Source organism: Muscardinus avellanarius (genome assembly GCF_963383645.1).
Source record: "Muscardinus avellanarius genome assembly, chromosome: 9".
NCBI classification, from domain to species: Eukaryota; Metazoa; Chordata; class Mammalia; order Rodentia; family Gliridae; genus Muscardinus; species Muscardinus avellanarius.
In genome coordinates this window covers 23,577,709-23,593,665 of record NC_137795.1, presented here as the reverse complement: position 1 = coordinate 23,593,665, position 15,957 = coordinate 23,577,709, and the positions used below count along the sequence as shown (strand labels likewise).

At 36.6% G+C, this 15,957-nt stretch overlaps 1 protein-coding gene across 2 annotated transcripts in view; it reads right to left on the bottom strand.

Moving 5' to 3' along the window:
- Positions 1-15,957, bottom strand: part of CDK13 (cyclin dependent kinase 13) — a gene marked incomplete at both ends in the record, with an annotated part of 135,790 nt that overhangs the window by 16,759 nt on the left and 103,074 nt on the right. The window lies entirely within an intron of this gene.

The following is a 15,957-nucleotide window of genomic DNA, read 5'->3' as shown; positions in this document are numbered from 1 at the left end:
GGCTTTCCATCTTCTTGCAAATGATATAATTTTGTTCTTCTTTATGGCTGAATAGAATTCCATTGTGTGTATTTCCCACAGTTTTGCTATCCATTCATCTGTTGATGGTGATCTGGGTTGGTTCCATATTTTGGCTATTACAAATTGTGCTGCTATGAACATAGGTATGCATAGGTTGCTGTATTTCTCTGAATTCAACCCCTTTGGAAAGATACCCAGGAGTGGTATAGCTGGATCATATGGTGGATCTATTCCCACCTTTCTTAGGAATCTCCACACAGATCTCCATAGTGGTTGAACTAGTTTGCATTCCCACCAACAGTGTAAAAGAGTTCCTCTTTCCCCACATCCTCACCAGCATTTGTTGTTGTTTTATTTCTTTATGCTTGCCACTCTGACTGGGGTTAGATGGAATCTCAGTGTAGTTTTGATTTGCATTTCCCTGATGGCCAGTGATGAAGAACACCTTTTCATGTATCTATTGGCCCTTTGTATCTCTTCTTTTGTGAAGTGTCTATTTAGTTCATTTGCCCATTTCTTGATTGGGTTGTTTGTTTTGCTAGTGTATAAAAGACCTCTACAACAAAAACTATAAAACATTAAAGAAAGAAATTGAAGAAGACCTTGGAAGATGGAAAGATCTCCCGTGCTCATGGATAGGCAGAATAAATATTATCAAAATGGCCATTCTGCCAAAACTGGTCTATAGGTTCAATGCAATTTCCATTAAAATACCAGTGACATTCTTCAGAGACCTAGAAAAAAATCAATCATGAACTTCATATGGAGAAAGAAAAGACCTAGAATAGCTAAAGCAATTCTCAACAATAAGAAACATGCAGGAGGCATTACAATCCCAGACTTCAAACTATACTATAGAACAATAGTAGTAAAAACAGCATGGTACTGGCACAATAACAGATATCCTGACCAGTGGATTAGAATAGAAGATAAAGAAACAAATCCACACATCTTTAGTCAATTAACCTTTGACAAAGGGGCCAAACACATACGCTGGAGAAAGGACAGCCTTTTCAACAAGTGGTGCTGGGAGAACTGGCTAACCATTTGTAAAAAGATGAATCTAAACCCCTATATCTCACCAAACACAGGAATCTACTCAAGATGGATCAAAGACTTAGAAATTAGACCGGAGACTGTGAAATTAGTAGAGGAGAGCATAGGTTCAACACTACAACATATTGGCACAGGCAGTAACTTTCTCAACAAAACCTCCAAAGCTCAGGAAATTAAAGCAAGAATAAACAAGTGGGATAACATCAAACTAAAAAGTTTCTTCTCATCAAAGGAAACTATCAATAACCTAAAGAGGAAGCCTACAGAATGGGAAAGGATCTTTACCAGCCACCATTCTGATAGGGGGCTAATATCCAGAATATACAAAGAGCTCAAAAGACTCTACACTAGCAAAATAAAGAATTTTTAAAGACTTTATTTCAAAATAAAGAATAAAAAATTGAGCTGACGGTGTAGCTCAGAGGTACAATGTCACTGGGTTCAATGCCTACAAACACACCAAAAAATTGCCACCTCAGACACATGGTATACAAGAAAACTGTGTTCTTTCAAATTTGTCACTGAAATGTACTTTTTGATCTTGATAGTCAAGGTTTAAAAATATTAGGATCTTATTCTTCGCAGACTCCCAGTCTCTTCTGCCTAAAACCCAATTTTTACAACCTCATCAAATCTCATCCCTTAGGAGAGAAACCATACTCCCAGAGCATGGACTCTCCATGATATATACCCAACTGTTTCATCTCATCTCCTTGATAAACACCCAACCGTTTCAACACATCTCTCTAGCACCCGACTCACATCCATGCTTATATCTCTTCTCCCTAGATTCTTGTACCTGAATCCTTTTTACTTCACTTCTCAAGGTTCAGATCAATCTACTGAACAATGCTTCTCCATTCCCAAATGCTACTCAGAATAGTAACTCTTTGCATGCTACTTGTTTGATACTTATTTCATACTGCTTTTTATCTTAGTTGTTTACATGTTAATTCAGTTTAGAAACAATGTTTCCTTTTGATATTTATGTAATTACATAAAAAAACAGGGCAGAATGATGTACATCAATAACAGAAGTATTAAGCATATAGGAAGAAAAAAGAAAAGATGCTTGGAACTACAAACATGCAAGAAAATATCATTTAAGCCAGGCGTGGTGGCGCCCGCTTGTAATCCCCGCACTTGGGAAGCGTAGACAGGAGGATCGCGCAGGTTCGAAGTCAGCCTTGCTGGTTTATGAGACCCTGTTTCCAAATAAAAATATAAAATAGGTCTGGAAGTAAAGCCCAGAGGTAGAAGGGCTTCCAGGAACCCCAGTACCACCAAATAAATAAATAATAAATAATTTAGGAAAGGAGGAGAGAGAGAGAGAAGAGAAGAGGAGAGAGAGGAGAGAGGAGAGAGGAGAGAGGAGAGAGGGAGGGAGGGAGGGAGGGAGGGAGGGAGGGAGGGAGGGAGGGAGGGAGAGGGAGAGGGAGAGGGAGAGGGAGAGGGAGAGGGAGAGGGAGAGAGAGAGAGAGAGAGAGAGAGAGAGAGAGAGAGAGAGACAGGCGCGCGCGCCAGGCATGTCAACACATGCCTGTAATCCCAAGTACTTGGAAGGCTGAGAAAGGAGGATCCCAGGTTCAAGGAGAGCCTCAGCAATGCAGCAAGATTCTCAACCTAGCAAGAACATTTCAAAACAAAAAATCAACAAGAGCTAGTTCAGAGGCAGAATGCCCCTGCATTCAATCCCCAGTAAAACACACATACACTTCCAAGGGTAAGACAGATATAGGTGGAAGACAGGATAAAATAGCAGAGAGAACACAGGCAAGGACATGAAGTAGCAAAAGTCACCTTGGAGAAAAGTCACCTTGGAGAAAGATTAAATCAGTATAGGTAGAATTTATGACTCAAGGAGGTGAGTTGGAAGAATAGAGCCACATAAAGGGCTTTAAGAGGTACTTTGCCTAAAGATGATGAAGACAGTTGGGCGTGGTGGCACATGCTTGTAATCCCAGCATTTGGGAGGCAGTGACCAGAGGATCATGGTTCTTGGACAGCCTCAGCTACTTAGTGACGCCCTTCACAACTCAGTGAGACTCTAATTCAAATGCTGGAGAGGATGCAGCAAAGTGGGAACTCTAAAACATTGTTGGTGGGATTGCAAATTTGTGCAACCACTTTGGAAAACAGTATGGAGAAACCTCAGAAGAATGGGGACGAACTTACCATTTGATCCAGCAATACCACTTCTGGGTATATACCCAAAAGAAAGGAAACCAAACTACCAAACTAATGCATGCGTATCTATGTTCATAGCTGCACAATTCATTGCCAAACTATGGAACCAGCCAAGATGTCCATCAACGGATGAATGGATTACAAAACTGTGGGATATGTACACAATGGAATTTTACTCAGTCATAAAGAAAAACAATTGCATCATTTATAGGGAAATGGATGGAACTGGAGGACATTATGCTAAGTGAGATTAGTCAGTCACAAAAAAGAACAAATCGAATGTTTTCCCTAATATGTGAAAGCTAGGGAGAAATGGGTAACAGGAGGAACTCTAGATGAAGGAGATCCTATAGAGGAGCAAATAAGACAACCTAACCAAGGGAATGGGAGGGGGGAAAGGGAAACTCTCTAATGCACATGAGGTACTTAAACAAACATATCAAAGTCAATCTCTGAGCCAAGCATGGGAAAGAGGGATGGAGAGAGAATGGGGTGAAGATTGGGTAAGGGCTAATTGAGTGACGTGTGCATGTATGTCTACACAAATCTTTTATCCCATTAAGATGTATGACTACAATGCACCAATTAAAAATTTAAAAAATAAATACAACTCAGAAATAAATAGGGCTGGGGGTATAGTTTGGAGGTAGAATGCCCCTGGGTTTCAGCCCTGGTACCACAAAAAAGGAAATAAATAAAAATAAAGATAATGAAGACAGATTCTAGAGACAAACTTAGATTTGAACATTCTATGTGTGATACTAGTGAAACTCAACTGCTCTTGTTATGTATAATGGAGTTAAATTTTACTTCAGTTAGGAAATTAGATGAATTAGCATCTTTCTATAAGCAATCTTATAATAAATGATTATAAGATTGTTTATAAATGAATATAATAAATGATTACCTATAGCTACAGAGTTTCAATTATATGTGCTGTTGGCCAATAACTGAGCACTAAAGATATAATTGATAGCAGCATACAAGAAGAAAAATATATACTGAGGCAGGAAAGTTATTGAAACTAGGGAAGACAGGATAGCAATTAAAAATTATATTATCAAATCTGTTCTTGATGTCCAGCCAGCTTTCCAAGTATCATTTGCTAAAGATGTCTTGTAATGTATCACATGCTAAAACATGCACTATATCCCCAAATCTGAGGTCTACTTAGGAAATCTATTGTGATCTATTGCTCAATTTACTCTGAAGTCAATACCATACAATATCTTACATATTCTGAAAAGCTGATGGGCCAAAATAATCCAAATTTACCCTTCTCTCCAATCACTTTACTCAGAAATCTCTAAAACATAAATTGTAATAGAAACTAACACTCCAATAGAGAATCTTCATAGGATTGAATTTCTGCTCTGAACTTATTTAGAAACAGCTGCTATGTTTATAATGCTTCTTTCCCAAATATATTCTTGTATTTCCATCTTACATATTTCTAATGAAATCTTGCATGTTTATTTCTATAGGTTATACTTTTTGCTTTTTATTCTTTAGCCTATTGTATTTTCTAAGCAATCAATTAGAAAAGCTTTGTATAAGATAGAAAGTTTGACATATAAAACTTTTACGTACCATCTGAGATTTTACTATTCTTAAGTTTTAACAGTTGTTTCTTTGAAGCTTTCTACACTTAACTTACTTCATTTATAATTAGACCCTTTTTTTAATGATTTTTTTATCATTAGGGTATGTTACACCTATAGCAATTCTCACACAGTGTTAAAATGACAATGATAGTACACAATACTAGGCAACTGCTTTCTATTAGGAATATTTTCACTGCCCACCAAGAAGGATGATTTTTGGTTTGAAAACATAAAACACAATAAATATAGTGACAAATATAAACACAGATTTCCACATTCCCTATTAAGAAACCATTCATTTATTTTTACTGTGGGTTTTAAATTTTGTGGCCTTTAAATCTTAAAAAAATGCTTTAGTTTTAGCAGGTTTATTTTTAGAAATTCATTATTCTCATCATCTGAATTTTCTATACCCTGGACTACTAATGTCATAAATTTTTAGAGAGAGTTCCTAGTATCTATTCATCCTTGTATTCAAAGCAGGAATTTCACTCAGCCCTAATAAAAGAACTATTATTTCAGTAAAATGATATATTTCCTATTTGTTAATTTAATGTTTTATATCAGTATTAGTATGTAGAATTGGTATACAGCAGTTCTCAAAAGTGGGGTCCAAAGACCACTGGATTTCCATGTAGACCTCTCAAGGTTTTGGAAGTTGTTATATCTGAGGCATTATTTCTTTTTCACTGTGTTAACTTGCACTAATAGTACAAATACAATGATGGATAAAACTACTGACAATTTAGCATGAGTCAAGTCAGTGGCACCAAATTTTATTAGTAGTAGGTACACTTCACTACTGTACAATATTGGAGGAGGGGAGAGGAGCCAGTTCCATGTAAGAACATGGTTGCTGAAGCAGTAAATATTGTTATTTAGGCCTCACACTGATGTATCTTTGTAATATTCTCTGTGATGAAATGGGATATACTCATAAAGCACTTATGATAATGATGAGGAAACAACAACAACAAAAAAAACTTGAAGAGAAATACTTGGGTAATTGTATCAGCTGCAAGCTGCAGTATCTTCATTTTTACCTGCAAGACAAACTATTGGCCATTCAGACATGGGTATGTGTCAGATAATTTCAAATGTGATCAAATTCAGCCTTTCACTTAAAAGAAAAAAAACAGTATCATTATAAATTATAAAATTCTTTCAAGAGAAATTAGAATATTGGAAAACCTATGAATAGAAAATTAGAATACTGGCAAGTCACCAGCATGAGCTTGAGGGATTCGCAATAGTTAAGAGGCTTTTATTCTGCAATTAGAGGTGATAACAAATATGTAATTAAATGTTATAAAGATCTGCTCAATTCAATGAACCAGTATTTTGCAAATCACCAATGTATGTCACGAAGTCATCACATTACATTATAAACTAGTACCTCAAGTGAATTCAGATTACAGAAATAACTTGTAAAAGACTACCACCACTTAGCTAGTTTTGTTCCAAGAAAGAAAATGAACAATTAAGTCTACTGAAGCTGAGCATGGTTGTACATGCATGTAATCCCAAAACTTGGGAGGCTGAGACAGTAAGATAACAGGTTCCTGGCTAGCCTCAGCCACTTAGTGAGGCCCTCCACAATTCAGTGAAATCCTGTTTCCAATTAAAAAATAAAATAGGGTAGGGGTGTAACTTAGACATAGAATGCCCCTGAATTCAATCTCCAGCATCTCTGCCCAAATAAAGGCTATTGAAAACAGCAAAGCTGGGCATGATGGCGCAAGCTTTTAATCCCAGTGCTTGGGAGGCTGAAACAGGAGGATCACAGGTTCACAGCCAGCCTCAGCTAATTAGTGAGGCCCTCTGAAACTTAGTGAGACGCTGTTTCAAAATAAAGAATAAAAAAGAAAACTGGGGTGTAGCTTGGAGGTAGAATGCCCCTGGGTTCAATTCTCAGTACCACAAAACAACAACAAAAAAGCATATAAAAGGATGACCCAAATGTGATTTCTACTAAACTAGATATTAAAAGATTTTTAAAAATACTTAACAATATCACTCATTTATGGCATTTTATTTTGGGAAATAGATGTGTGTTTGTTTTTTACTGGGGATCAAACACAGGCGCATTCTACCTCTGAGATACACCCTCACAGCACCCCCCCCTTAACTTTCTGTTTTGACAAAGGGTCTAACTAGTTTGCTAAATTTATCCTTGAACCTGTGATCCTCCTGCCTCAGCTTTCCAAGAACTGGGATTACAGTTCTGTATTAACATGCCTGGCTGGGGAGACAATTTTTAAAATTACAATGTTATAGTGTTAAAAATTCAGAATTTTGAAAATTTGTTTTATCTTCTAATTTGGTAATTATCAATACATAGTTAATGTAAACAAAAGCTCTTGAGATCTTCAATAGTTTTTTAGTTTAAATAAAGCTTAAAAACTGAGAATGGTGGCACTCACTTAAAAGCCCAGAACTTGGGAGGCTGAGATAGGAGGATCACAGCTTCGTGCCTGTCTCAAAAACTTAGCAGGGCCCTCTGAAACTTAGTGAGACCCTGTTCCAAAATAAAAAATAGGCCTGAGGATGTGGCTTGAAAGTAGAAATACCCCTGGCCTCAATTCCTAATACCACAAAAGTAAAAGCACTAAATTAAATTAAAAATGGCCTGAGACAAAAAAGACTAAGAAGCATTAAACATAGAGCATTTTATGTTATTAGTTTATGAAGGCATATACAATTCATTTAAGAGAGTATGAGCCAGGCATAGTGGTGCACGCTTGTAATCCCTGCGCTTGGGAGGTGGAGATAGGAGGATCGCGCAGGTTCGAAGCCAGCCTTGCTGGCTTAAGAGAAGACACTGTTTCCAAATAAAAAGTATAAAATAGGTCTGGGAGTGTAACCCAGACAGAAGGGTATCCAGGAATAAATAAATAAAGCCGGGCGTGGTGGCGCACGCTTGTAACCCCAGCATTTGGGAGGCAGAGACTGGAGGATCGCAGTTTGCGGACAGCCTCAGGTACTTAGTGAGGCCCTCTGCAACTTAGTGAGACCCTGTTCCAAAATAAAGAATAAAAAATTGGGCAGGGGGTTTAGCTCGGAGGTCAAATGCCCCTGGGTTCCAACCCCAAACCCACCTAAATAAATAAATAAATAAATAAATAAATAAATAAATAAATAAATAAGACAGGTTTCCTCCTTTTCCTATATTCTGAACTGGTCTCTTCTTTTAAAGTCTTAATTTATCTATGTGATTATCCTTGAGGATAATCAAGGATATTCAAAGAGGCTTGAGGTTTTATACTTAAAGGAAGACTAGAAGAGAGGATTCTTTCATTCTAATCTACTATTAATTTCTTCCATGATCTAGTCTATTTGCTAAGTAAGCAAGACACAATGTATGATATAAAGGTTCCTTACTTAGAAAGCTGCTAGATGGCTTGGAGTTAAAAGTATAAGCTTGTATAATGTGTATGAAGCCGTGCATGATGGTGCACGCTTCGGAGGCTGAGACACGAAGGAGGATCACACAGGTTCAAAAACAGCCTCAACGCTGGGCGTGGTGGCACACGCTTGTAATCCCCGCGTTTGGGAGGCAGAGACAGGAGGATGGCGCAGGTTCGAAGCCAGCTGCGCGCGCTGGCTTAGGAGACCCTGTTTCCAAATAAAAATGTAAAAATAGGTCTGGGAGTGTAGCCCGGAGGTAGAAGGGCTTCCAGGAACCCCAGTACCACAAAAAAAAAAAAAAAAAAAACAGCCTCAACTACTTAGTGAAGCTCTCAGCAACTTAGTGAAACCATGTTTCCAAATAAAATATAAAATAGGTCTGGGAGTATAGCCCGGAGGTAGAAAAGCCCCTGTGTTCCACCCCCAGTACCACAAAAATAAATAAATAAAAATAAATAAAAATGTGTATGGCCAGAGAGAACATTTTTTGCCTTTATTTATCTCATTCTATACCTGTTTTCCATTCGTTTTTCTTTTTCTTTTTTTTTTAAATTGGTACTAAGGGATTGAACCCTGGGACATTCTACCCCCAAGCTACACCAATAGCCTGTTTTTACTTTTTTTTTTTTTTAATTTTGAAACAGGGTTTTGCTAAGTTTCTAAGGCTGGCCTTGAGCTCATTATCCTCGTGTCTCAGGCTCCCCAAGTACTGGGATTATAGGTGTGTGCCACCATGTCCAGATTCCATCACTTCTTAACTTGTGGTATTTTCCGTTATCACAAAACTTTAGCAATATGCCTAAAACACCTTCTGAAATAAAGCAAGTTATAAACAAAATAATCTTTATAGTGTAAAGCTCTTTAGAACAGATTTTGATTAGCATTCTCACTACTGATTGGTTTTACATGTCTAATACTCTGTACAATATTGATCCTAGATCTTATCATACTGATCATTTAGACTACAGAAACGTACTTAGCATTACTGCAAATAAGGTGAGGGAGAGAAGAATGTACTAGGAAATGTACATTTAATTCTTACAACTCTAAACATGAACAGAAAAGTCCTGTTCTCTGAACATACAAATTTAGAGCATATATAACTTACCCTAAGTCACAAGAGTTGGAGTAACTGAGCTGAACCCATGACAGTAAGATCTCAAAGCCCATAACCCTTTCAACATACTCTTCTGCCTCATTACAAAGACATTTACTTCTTTTATCAGAAACTTCTTGTCGCCATTTAAAAAAATGAATGCTATGTACAGAATCAAAATTGAAGCATCAGAATTCATTTTATTATAAATTTGATTTCATAAAAGAACAAGAATATGCCAAAATATATAAAACAGAAAGTACAATTTTTCCTCCCTATCCTTTTCACAAGTTCGCATTCAATTAACAATCCCAAACTAAGCATAGCTTTTCATAAAACTGCTCTTTTCAATTATTTCCATATTTAACATTTCCTTTTTTTTTTTTTCCTTGTGGTACTGGTGATAGAACCCAGGGGCATTCTACCTCCAAGCTATACCCCCAGCCCTATTTTATATTTTGTATTTTGAAACAGGGTGAGTTGCAAAGGGCCTAAGGAGCTGATGCTGTCCGCAAACCAATACCCTCTTGTCTCAGCCTCCTGAATGCTGGGATTACATGCATGTGCCACCATGCCCAGCACCATTTCCTTTTTATTAACTGTACAGTATGCTATTAAGTGGTGGTCTGAGCGTTTTTCTCCATAACGGTTAACTAACAACATATTCATAAAATAAACCAAGTATACTCATGTCTCAAGATCTTTTATTACTTTGCTATCTGTATTTCATTCACATCATTGCTCAACTGTCACTGTGGGGTAAAATACTTTCTCTCACCCTGTATACAGTATCAGCTATTATTTCCTATTGCTTCACACTTATTACCACCTGATTATATATGCGTGTGTGTGTACACACACACACACACACACACACACACACACGTATATGTATGGTTTTTTTTTTTTGCTTTTTTTTTTTTGTGGTACTGGGAGTGAAACCCAGGGGCTTTTCTACCTCCGGGCTACACTCCCAGACCTATTTTATATTTTTGAAACAGGGTCTCTTACGCCAGCGCGGCTGGCTTAGAACCTGCGCCATCCTCCTGTCTCTGCCTCCCAAGCGCAGGGATTACAAGCATGCACCACCACGCCCTGCTCAAAGGCTGGCTTTGAACCTGTGTGATCCTCCTGCCTCAGCCTCCCAAGCACTGGGATTACAAGCGTGCGCCACCATGCCCAGCTTCAACCACCTGATATATTTAACTGATTTGTTTTGCCAAACCCTTCCCCACACACATAAGAAAACAGGAAATGGGCATTCAGCCCAACTCCTCATAACCACTGCATCCTAAGTGCCTAATATTGTGCAATTACTCAGTCTGATGTGGAATTAACTATACTCAAGTGTTTTTAGTATAATTTGCTTTTAACACAATAATGCCAAATTTTTCCATTTTTTAAAAGACTTTTCTTAGTTATTTTTATGGTTTTCTTTTAAGATAAACAAAAAACCAACTGTCAAGCTTCAAACTACCACTGGAAATTCTCATTAGCAATATATTGATTATTATAGGATGAATTGTTGTAATAATTAAAGCTTCATGCTAAAATAAGATATCACCTTCCAAGTTTTTCAAATCTTATGATTTTAAGTGGGACACTGTAGTTTTCAATGTTTCTGGGGTATATATGGCAGTGATTTTATTAAAGGTACATTTTTTCCCACATTGTTTTCTACTGGTTATCATTAGTACACGTTTTTTTAAAAGCTATTATGCTTTTAGTATAGATGTATTCATATATAGCATTTACTAGTGTAGCACATGTGATTATTCTCTCGTCATTTTACCAAAGTTTTTATTTTCAAGTATTTCAGGTGATTTCCTTGCATGTTCTATATATACATTTATACAATGTTATCCTTTACAAATTGCCAATAATTTTGTCTTCCCCTTTCCATTCTATATCTCTCTCATACATTCACTTTCCTAACACTACTAATTAACTGGTTAGGACTTCTAAAACACTATTAAATAATACTACTAGACTTCTCATTTGCCTTTATTTCACCACTAAATATTATTGTGGATGTGTTTGTAATACATATTTTATCACATTATAGAAATATTCCTTTACTTAGTCAAGAGTTTACATTTCTAGCAAATGTGTATTCAACATCAGACAAACATTATTTTGCTTGTATTAAAAATAATTAATTGTTAAAGCATATTTCCTAAAAATTCCTTTTTTTGTTTGTTTTTGTTACTGGGGATTGAGCCCAGAGCGTTCCTCCAACCTACATACATCGGCCCTTTCTATATTTTATTTTTAAAGAGCCTTACTAAATTGATGAAACTGGCCTCAAACCTACAATCCCAACTACTGGGATTACAGACATGTGTCATCATGCCTACCTTCCTTGTATTCTTGGGTTGAACCTATCATATAAGTGTTTTTATAAAAATCTGAATACTATTTGCTAATATTTCCCTTATATAAGTTTTGGATTAATATCTTATGTTTCAATTTGTCTTTGCCAAAAATATGTGTCATACTTACTGTGTAAAAAGTTCCAGAAAGTTTTATTTCCAATGTAGTATAGAGTAACAGAAATTTAGACTCTAAGAATAGATCACAAATTTGTCGGCTTACCATGCCTCATCAGAAAAAAAACTACTCAGCACCCCACTGAACAATTCCACCATCTCTTTTTATTCAATGTCCCGTAACTGCACCCAAGGCTACTACTACCCTCTTCCCTTTCCAGCAAGTCCAGCCACTCTGTGGCAGTATCCAAGACTTTTAGGAACCAATGCAAGATTACACTGTCTAGATTCAAATCTCACTTTTGCCAATTGCCAGATGTATGATCCTGGATAAATTCTTCACCTCTCTAAGGTTCAGTTCTCTTAACTATAAAAAAAAAACTGGGTTATTATGAAGTTTGACTGAGATAATTCAGATGAAATTCTTATAACAATGTCTACACTGTATACTAAATAGATAACAACCACTGACAAAAGCTCTAGTGGTCCAATAAAATTAGGACTAATGATTGGTTGAATAAAAAAAATAATAGAAGGAATCATATAAAAGAAGATACACAGAGACATAATTTAAGTAATTTATTTTAATTAAAAAATTTAAATGCACATTTATCCTTCAATGTTCTGATATATGGCCAAGGCTTTTCCTGTGAACAAAGTATCCACTGAATGGAATTCTGCATTAACTTCCTTGTACAAACTGTAACAGCAACCATTTTTTGTTCCTTTGCATAAAGCTAGAAATTGAAAACACTACTGACACAATCAGTATGCTAAATCCTTCTATATTTTTTACTTTTGTTTCTACTTATGCAGTTACTTAGCCATTTTTATTTAGTGATGTTTTAAAGTTTTTGCAAAGCAATGCATCTGTATTTATTTATTTATTTATTTATTTATTTATTTATTGGTACTGGGAATGGAACAACCCAGGGGCATTCTACCTCCGAGCTACTCCCCCAGCCCTACTGTTTATTCTTTTTATTTTTGAAACAGGGTCTCACTATGTTGTGGAGGCCCTCACTAAGTAGCTGAGGCTGTCCACAAAAACCGCAATCCTCTGGTCTCAGCCTCCCAAGTGCTGGGATTACAATCGTGTACCACCAGACCCGGCTTACATTTATTTAAATTACATAAGTTGGCAAACTGAAAACCACTCACACTCTTTGACAGGATAAATACATAGTCTTATTAGAAAATGGTAGCCTACTAGCTAACGAGCATTCAGCTTACCATGTTATCAAGCTAATATTTATAGAATGAATGGTACACATCAATTAATCTAATGATTCTGTTCAAAAGAATATTAGGTAAGAAAGTTTCTACTGCATTATCTCATTATGGAATAATTTAAAGACCACTGCAACTATTGGTTTCTGAAAGCTTTGCAAGTGTTTAACTGTAAGAATATTGAGGCCTAATTCTTTTGAGTATGTTTTGATAGGACTGTTTCATACATTTGAGCTTTTTAATGTGTTCTAAGGGTCAATTTTCATCAATCAAGTGGTATTAGAGTTATTTGGTTTTCTTTTATCTAGGGCCAATTTCTATCTTACAATCTTCATTCATTTCTTTTTCTCTTTTTTTTGTGGGTCTGGGGATGGTCCCCAGGGGCATTTGACCTCCGAGCCACAACCCCTGCCCTATTTTTTATTCTTTATTTTGAAACCGGGTCTCAATGAGTTGCAGAGGCCTCACTAAGTAGCTGAGGCTGTCCTCAAACAAAGATCCTCCGGTCTCAGCCTCCTGAATGCTTTACAAGCGTGCGCCACTACGCCCGGCCTCATTCATTTCTTTATACTCTTCTTTCATATTAAGTTAAACTACTGAATTAATTTACATTGCCCATGTATGTGAATAAACCCAAGATTACATCTTAGATTTACTGATAAGATCTATATTCTCATTTTAACTCATTTTATTCCCTAGCTTTGTTTTGCTGGAATTTTTCTCCCTGAAATTTTTCTCCCTAGTTTGTCAGTTAAATGCTTAATTCACTTAATTTCATTTTCCTAATTAGCACTATATTGTTGTAAGTGGCTTAACAACAGGGATGTGTTCTGATAACTCTGCGTTTAGGAGATTCTTTGTTGTATGAACATCATAGAGAGTACTTATACAAATTTAGATGGGATAAGCCAATCACATGACAGAGCCACTTGCTGCAGTCGAGAGAGGCAGCACACAGTAGTTATATGAGGCTGCCGCTGGTATAACGCAGCACACTGTTTTACAGAAAACTTTTAAAAATATAAGTAGAAGTATATGCCAAAATAACAATAAAAAGTATAGTATAGTAAATACATAAGCCATTAACATAATCACTTATTATCATCATCAGGTATTAGGTACTTATATAATTGTGTTATACTTTTATATGACTAGGAACACAGTAAGTTTGTTCAGCATCACCACAAAAGTGAGTAATCTTCACATTATGATACTATGACAGCCATGACATCAGCAGGTAATAGTAATTTTTCAGCTCCTTTATAATCTTACAGGGGACCACTATCACATATGAAGTCGGCCAGTGACCAAAACATATAGCGTGTGTCTGCTAAATTAAAGCAGTGGTTTTCTCCTAAGCATATGTTCAGCTCATGAATTTTATATTAATCTTTTTTTTTTTTTTTTTGGTGGTACTGGGGTTCCTGGAAGCCCTTCTACCTCTGGGCTACACTCCCAGACCTATTTTTACATTTTTATATTTGGAAACAGGGTCTCCTAAGCCAACGCGCGCGGCTGGCTTCAAACCTGTGCAATCCTCCTGTCTCTGCCTCCCAAACGCGGGGATTACAAGCGTGCGCCACCACGCCCAGCTATATTAATCTTTTTTAATATACTTAAAATTTGTAGATACTCAAGATACTTTCCCTTTTACATTTATTTCTAGTTTTATTCTACAGAATACATTATGTACTATTTCAATGTTTTGAGGTTTGTGCTCATTTTCTTTTTCTACTTATAGCTAATTTTTACAAATGTTCAACCAGCATTAAAAAGTGCATTTCCTATTTGAAAGAGTACTAATTCCTTAATCTTCGTCTACATGTTTGTCACAAAATAAAGGATATTTCCTGTGTATCAGGTAACTCCCCCACCTTGCTACTATTTTAATGTGTCCTCCAAATTTCATGTGCTAGATACTTAGTTCTCAAAGTCATATCTGAGAGGTGAGGTCTTTGGGAAGTGATCAGGTCATGAGGGCTCCACTGATTCATGGGTTACTAAGATAATGGCTTTTTTTATAAAAGCAAGCACTAGTTTCTAGCTAGCTTCATTTGCCCCTCCCTGTGAGACCCTGGGCTGCCTTGGGACTTTCAGAGCTCCCCCCAACAAGGAGGACTCAAGATACAAATACCTGATCTTGAACTTCACAGCCTTCAGAACCATGAGCTAAATACACATTTACTCTCTATAAATTACCCAGTGTATGGCATTCAGATACAGTAAAAGAAATGAACTAACACTCCCTTCTCACTTTGTAATTTCTATACAAGTTCTGTGCTGAGATTGCTCCTTAGCCAAGTCTGGGACATACATTTCCATAATGAGATGAGGCAACTAGTTACTTAAGAGCTGAAACAAGGCTGAGACAGGAAGATCATGGTTCGTAGACAGCCTCAGCTACTTAGTGAGCCCTTTGCATCTCAGTGAGACATTTTCAAAATAAAGAATTAAAAAAAAAATAGGGCTGGGAGTATAACTAGAGGTAGGCAGAATGCACCTTGGGTTCCATCCCCAGTACCGTTAAAAAAAAAAAAAAGACTGAAGCAGTACTAATTTCTGATTAGCCAAGTTATTTCCAGAGAAAAAGTAGGTTCAAATTAGCACATGCATTTTCCTTTCTGAACTCTACAGTAAAACAACCAAAAAATCTTACCAAATCACCAAAAAGGGGGCAATATTCAAGATTATATCAGGGATTTTTTTCTTGTCCTATAATATTCCCCCCTCACATATCCCCATATACACTCACCAAAAAGGATACTTTATTAATTTTCAGGATCTTCTTTTTGTTTGATTAACATTTTCTATTTCTGAGTGGTACCTTTCAATTTTATCAGAAGAATTTGGGATCTTTCTCTTGATT